This window comes from Echinops telfairi, unplaced genomic scaffold (assembly GCF_000313985.2).
Source record: "Echinops telfairi isolate 266 unplaced genomic scaffold, ASM31398v2 ScPeMD7_25;HRSCAF=90, whole genome shotgun sequence".
In the NCBI taxonomy this organism is placed as follows: domain Eukaryota; kingdom Metazoa; phylum Chordata; class Mammalia; order Afrosoricida; family Tenrecidae; genus Echinops; species Echinops telfairi.
This window is the reverse complement of record NW_022103922.1, coordinates 13,764,518-13,771,449: the sequence shown is the minus strand read 5'-3', so window position 1 is coordinate 13,771,449 and position 6,932 is coordinate 13,764,518. Positions and strand designations below refer to the sequence as shown.

Below are 6,932 nucleotides of genomic sequence, written 5' to 3'. Positions count from 1 at the left end.
TTCTTCTCAAGGTGATCCGCAGTATATTATGGTCCACACAGGTGGGAGACCTTTGCATCAGGGTTGTATCTTCTCATCATACTTGTTCAATCTGGATGCTGAGCAAATCATCAGAGAAGCTGGATTATATGAAGATGAGCGTGGTATCAGGACTGGAGGGAAGCGTATTAACAACCTGAAGTATGGTGATGATACGACCTTACTTGCTGACAGTGAGGAGGACTTGAAGCACTTGCTGATGAAGATCAAGGATTGTAGCTTTCAGTATGGATTACAACTCACTCTAAGGAGGACTACCATCCTCACAACTGGACCAATAGGTAACATCATGACACATGGAGAAAAGGGTGACATTGTCAAGAATTTTGTCTTGCTTGGATCCACGCAAGACACAGCAATCAAAAAAATCAAAAGACATATTGCATTAGGTAAATCTGGTGCTCACGTCCGTTTTAGAGTAATAAAGAACAAGGATGTTATTTGAGGACCATGTGCACCGACCCAAGCCATAGTATTCTCCATTGCATCATATGCATGGGAAAGTTGGACATTAAATTAGGAAGAATGAAGGTGAGTCGGTGCGTTTGCATTGTGGGCCTGGAGAAGAATATTGAAAGTCCCCCGGACTGCTAAAAAGACAGCCGGATCTGTATTGAAGGAAGTAGGCTCCGAGTGGTCCTGAGCCGTCAAGGGTGGCAAGACTTGGCCCTCCATAGTTTGGACGTATTGTCAAGAGAGACCAGTCCCTGGAGAAGGACATCATGTTTGGTAACGCTTTAGAGGGTCAGCGAAGAAGAGGGAGGCCCGCGACCAGACGGACTGACAGTGGCCGCAACCATGGGCTCACACCTAGGGGCAACGGTGAGGATGGTGCAGGACCGGCACTGTTTCTGTCCTGGGTGCCTCGGGTCACTCTGGGTCGGAACTGACTTGATGGCACTGACGACAATGACAACAGCCTTTTGTCTATTAATCTAGCTTCTATGGAAGCATTTAAAAACTAAACAGTAAAGTACAATGGAAATTAGAGTCATTATAAAACGTTATGAAAATCCTCAGCACCAACATGTAGTTTTTAAAATTGTAGTTTTGTTGAACGTTGACAGGCAACCCATTTCCCCTTGAACATGTCATACGTGTTTGGTTAAGATGACCTTGGTGCCAACCCCCTCCACACAACGTCCTGGCCCCCTCTCTCCCAGCGGCACGGCTCCCGCTCATCTTCTGTCTAGTTTGCCCCTTCCTGCCGTCTCCGTCTCATTTTAGAGAGACTCCTGTGTACGGTGTTTGATTTTTTTGTTTTTCCTTTAAGGTTAGAAAATTCTTCCTCAGATTTGAATGATTGGGAAGAAGAGTCCAGCCCCACCCTGAGGCAAAGCAGCTTCAAATGCATTGGCTGGCTTCCAGGGTTTTCCAAGAACATTCGGATCGGGTTGAAGACCATGTTATACTTAGTTTTCTAAGACAAGGCAATGTGGAGGAAATGACAATGGCTAGAAAAAGAGTCGTTCTTAGCAAGATATGGGCTTTATAAACGAACTACTTTGAAAAGCCTACTTGTTAGCCTTTTAATTCAATCCCAGTAAAGTCAAACCAGCATTATCCCCTTGATAGAAATGGAAAGCCACTTCTAAAATGTTTATGGAAAAGAGAACTACCCAGAATAGCACAGACCTAAAGATAAATATTAAATAAAAAATCTGCTGGAAGTAAATGAAAAAAAATCCTGGCAACCTTGGGCTGGGTCACTCTTACAAAACACACACTCACACACTAAGAGTATAAAAAAATGTGAAAAATTAGACTTCAGTGAAGTTAAATTCCATTAAAACAAAATATTGGAAAAATGAAAAGTAAATCCAGAGTTTTAAATTTGCATATCTGACAAATAATATATATCTAGATTATGTAAATAACTCCTCCAATAAAAACAAAGAAAATGAATTCAATTTTTAAATGAGCAAAAACACTTAAATAGACATGTCACAAAAGAGCCACAAATGGCCAAAAAGCTCATGAAAAAATACTCGAAATTCATAATTATCTAGAAGTTAAATACTATAACCAAACAGAATTATCACTAGGCACACACACTTAAGCCATTAAACCAAACCCACTGCCATAGAATTGATTCCAACTCATATTGACCCAATAAAGGGCTTCCGAGGCTTGCCCGTGGTTAGGAGAGCAGATAGCCTCAGCTTTTTCCTGAGCAGCAGCTTGTGGGTTTGAACCATTGCCCTTGCAGTCCAAAGGTTACCCAACACTGACCCTATCAAGAATTGGCAAGGAGCAATTGAAACTTCTATAATTATTGATGAGCATCGTGAAATTGTTCAATCCTTTGGAAAAATGTTTGGTATGCACAGACACCTACCACCATCCTGAAATTGCACTCCGAGGTATTAAGCAAAGACATATTAAAGACATTTCTGAAAAAATATTTATATAATAATTTTCATAGTTGCCTTAGCAACACCAGCCAAAATCAAAATAGTTCCAATGTCCAACAAGGGAATAAATAGAAATCATGTGAGATTCATATATTGGACACAACTGAGCCATAAAAAAATATGAAACTGCTGATACGTTCAAGATTGGATGAATATCAGAAACATCACTGAGCAAAAGATGCCAGCTCCAGAAGGATATGTGCCGTGTAAATCCCACTATACAGAATTGAAGGCCAACCACAAGTATTCTCAAAGAGAAATCAGATCGGGAGGATGGGGAGTGACCAGAAGACACACAATGAAATTTACCCACTGAGGAAATGTCCAATATTTTGATTACTGTGCTGAACTATCCTACTATAAGCTTTTGCCAAAACTCATTTGATCACACACTTAAAATGAATACATTTTATTATACAATTATTTTAAAGAGAATAAATATTAGAGAGACCCTATATTTGCCTTATTTTTTTTTTACAGAAGAAAAACAGCAACTTAGTTTCATGAAAACCATTCTCCCCTTTTTTGTTCTAAAACACTGCATGAATTATCTGCTCCTTGAACTCACTTTCAATTATTAGGATGAAGGTGTTTCCTAATCAACTTATTTTTGTTCTCCAAGTGCCCCAGTCAACTTTGAATGTAAACGTGGTGCATCTCAAGTATCTATTTTGGTTGCCTACGCTGGTAAAGCCTTCCATCGAAATGTCCTTACTGGTGACGAGTCTGATAACTTAGGCACCAGAGCCCCCTGCTCTTAAGTCGGTTCAAACTCGATGTGACCCTGTTGTGAGCCGGAGTAGCACTGTCCCATGGACTTCCCAAGGCTGAGATCGTCACAGGCGCAGAGGCCAGAGCTTCCAGCTGCACCGCGGATGCTGGATTCTAACCTCTCAACTTCCAGGTCAGCAACCCGGGCCTCAAGCAGAGGAGTCACCAGGGGCACTTTAGCAATTTAGCAGAAGGGTAATACTTTGCTTGGTTGGCAGATTTTCTTTGATGTTCTTATTTGTTTTGTTTTAATTCTTAGGAAATGAGTAAGTGAATAGATTCACAGGCAGGGCCCAATGAAATGAAAAAGAAACGTTAGAATACCTGCAGGTAAGAAAGTGTGTGTGTGTGTGATCTATCTTACATCTAGGTAACTATCTGTCTCCCCCAGATTAGAGAAATACACAAGATTGACCTATCACAGAACAAAGTAACGATCAACTTCAGGTAGCTAGTACCCCAGCTCTGGGTGGACAGCTTCCTGGCAAGTATTACAAGCATCAAGTTTGGCTGGATGCAAAGGAGGGTCTGAGGTGAACACAGCAAAGAAGTGGGATGAGGCAGAGGCCCCAGAAGAGCTTAAGAAACCAGCTACACTTCCGGGCCGCTTCTGCATTTATGGTGTAGCATTAGCGCCATCGTGTGTTCAGCAGTGTAACTTCAAGGGACCCAAACCATGCACCCCCTTCTCCACCCCTCGGGAATATTAAAATAAAAAAAAAGTTTAATTGGCAAACACTTCACATATCACACAATTTAATCCTTCAATCACATTAAGAATATGTATGCAATCACCACCTCAATCAAGTTCAGAATACTTTTTGCTAGTTCCTCATTTCCCCCTTCCTCCCCTGTCAGGCCCTTAGGCAATAATCAAACTAGGTATAGTCTCTGTGGATCTACCTATCCCGATTTCATATATAGAAAATCATACAAAATACGTTCACCCCCGCCCCCGCCTCCCACGGAGGGCGCCGTGACGCCCCGCCTCCGCTCGCCGGCCGCGTCCAGACCGTGCTGGGGCCGAGATGGGAGAAATGGCTTGCGTGATAAGATTCAGATGATCGACAAGCATTCTACGGAGGTCACGGTGGGGCCGGAGGGTGGCATGCCGCGCCGCGCCAACATCCTGGTCACAGAGCTGTTCGACACGGAGCTGATGGGGAAGGGGCCTTGCCCTCCTGTGAGCACGCACACAGCCACCCCGTGCAGGACAGCTGTGAAGCAGCACCTCACCGAGCGACCGGCTCTGCTCAGCTGGTGGAGTCCAGGAAGATGTGGTCATGGAACAAGCTGTTTCCCATCCGTGTGCAGACCGGCCTTGGGGAGCGGGTCATTGTGCCCCCCGCGGAGCTGGAGAGGTGCCCCGTGCCCCCTCCGTCTATGACATGCAGCTGAACCAGGTGTCGCCTGCAGACTTCACTGCCCTCAGCGACGTGCTCCCCAAGTTCAGCGTGGACTTCAGCCGGCCGGTCAGTAGCTCGGCAGCCTGTCATAGCCGGGAGTTTCACCCCCTGCTGTCCGACCGCTCCCAGGTGGTCCTCTCCTGTTGGGACATTGAGATGGACCCCGAGGGGCAGGTCAAGTGCACCATGGCCCCCTTCAGGGCACATTCGGATCCAGAGGGGCTCCAGTGGCGGGACCACTGGATGCAGTGTGTGTACTTCCTGGCACGAGAGGAGCCTGTGGTGCAGGGCTCACCCCTCTGCCTGGTGGCTCACCATGACGACTACTGTGTGTGGTTCAGCCTGCGGAGGCCCAGGCCCGAAAATCAAGGTGCCAGCTTCCACCAGGTGCGCCCCATCTGTGACTGCCAGGCTCACCTGCTCTGAACCCGGCCTCGGTTTGGGGAGCTCAACGATCAAGACAGGACGGATCAGTATGTCCAGGCCCTGCGGACGGTGCTGAAGCCAGACAGCATCTGTCTGTGCCGGCGATGGCAGCCTGCTCCCTGTGCTGGCCCGGCACCTGGGGGCAGAGCAGGTGTTCACCATAGAAAGTTCAGCAGCGTCTTACCAGCTGATGAGGAAGATCGTCAAGGCGAACCATCTGGAAGAGAAGATCAACATCATAGAAAAGCGGCCTGAATGGCTGATGTCTGCAGACCTGACGGGGAGAAAGGTCTCCCTCCTGCTGGGTGAGCCCCTTCTTCACCACCAGCCTGCTGCCCTAGCACAACCTCTACTTCTGGTACGTCTGGACCGCCGTGGACCAGCACCTGGCCCCGGGCGCAGTGGTGATGCCCCAGGGCACCTCCCTGCACGCCATGGTCGTGGAGTTCAGGGACCTCCAACGGATCCGGAGCCCTTGTGGGGACTGTGAAGGCTTCGATGTACACATCATGAATGACATGATCAAGTGTGCCCTGGACTTCAGGGAGAGCCGGGAGGCCGAGCCCACCCCCTCTGGGAGTACCCCTGCAGAGGCCTCTCGGAGCCCCAGTACATCCTAACCTTTGACTTTCAGCAGCCGGTGCTCCAGCAGCCTGTGCGGGCTGTGGGCTCCCTCCAGCTGAGGAGGCCTGGTAGGAGCCACGGGGCAGTGCTGTGGATGGACTACCATCTCACTCCAGACAGCACGGTCAGCACTGGTCTCCTGAGGCCCGCAGGAGAAGAGGGGCACTGTTGTTGGAACCCCCATTGCAAGCAGGCCGTGTACTTCTTCAGTCCCATCCTGGACCCCCGAGGACCGCTGGGCGGTCCACAGACCATCACCTATGCTGTGGAGTTCCTGCCCCACAGTGGAGACATCACCATGGATTTCAGACTCTCGGATGACCCTGGTGGTGTGCCCTCACCCGCAGTTGTTGGGAATAAAGTGGCCGAGGGTCCTTGAAAAAAGAAAAGTTCAGCAACGCAAACAAACAACAATGACTCGACAAAACAAGAGAAAACTCAATCCAAAGGAAAGCAGAGTATATTAAAAACCGAAACCACTTAAAAAGGGATCAAGAGGGAAATCAGATGATAGGGCGTTGCATTTTAACCTAACAACATCTGCCATGATCCCCTTTCCAATGCTCTCTTTCTCCCTGTAGGCTAACCAGGCTAGTCATATCCCTTGGATACAGTCAGAGAGGATTCACCTGAGGTTTGCCCCATGTGTGGACCCTGCAGATGAATTTTGGCCTTCCACTGTCCTCCACCGCCTTCTGCAAACCAGGTGTTCACATTTTAAGTGCTGATGCCACTTCCTCCTTTGGATTTGGGTTATATTATTTACAGTCCTTGGCTCACAAGGACTGGCGTGCTTCTTCCATATGGACTTGGTTGATGCCTTACTAGGCGGGTGGCTGTTTGTTTTAAGAAAACCCTTAAAGATCCAGATGCTGTCCTTTCCGATAGCCGGGCACCATCGCTTTCTGTACCACACTTTGCTGTAGCACCCACATCCTCAGTGATCTCTTCAGGAGGGCCAGCATCGAGCAGGGCCATGTCATAAGAATGAATGCTTCTTAGATTGGGGCTAGAATTAAGTGCGAGCCCCAAATCCACTCATATATCTGTGGTTTATATATATCTCTGGTCCACTCCCCACCACTACTTTTGGGGAATGAAATAATAAAACAAAATTGTTGAAAGGGTCTGAGAAATCCTGAGAATGCTGCCACCCTACAGTCATTTTCAATCCCTGAAGAGATTCCTGGCATCCCAAATTAGTGGCACAACTGGAAGCAGGTTGGCGAGATAGGCACCTATTTTCCATTCC

At 47.5% G+C, this 6,932-nt stretch overlaps 1 pseudogene; it reads left to right on the top strand.

The window, feature by feature from the left end:
- The first annotated feature begins 564 nt into the window (after nucleotides 1–564).
- Nucleotides 565–6,269, top strand: LOC101645215 (annotated as a pseudogene).
- Nucleotides 6,270–6,932: the final 663 nt, after the last annotated feature.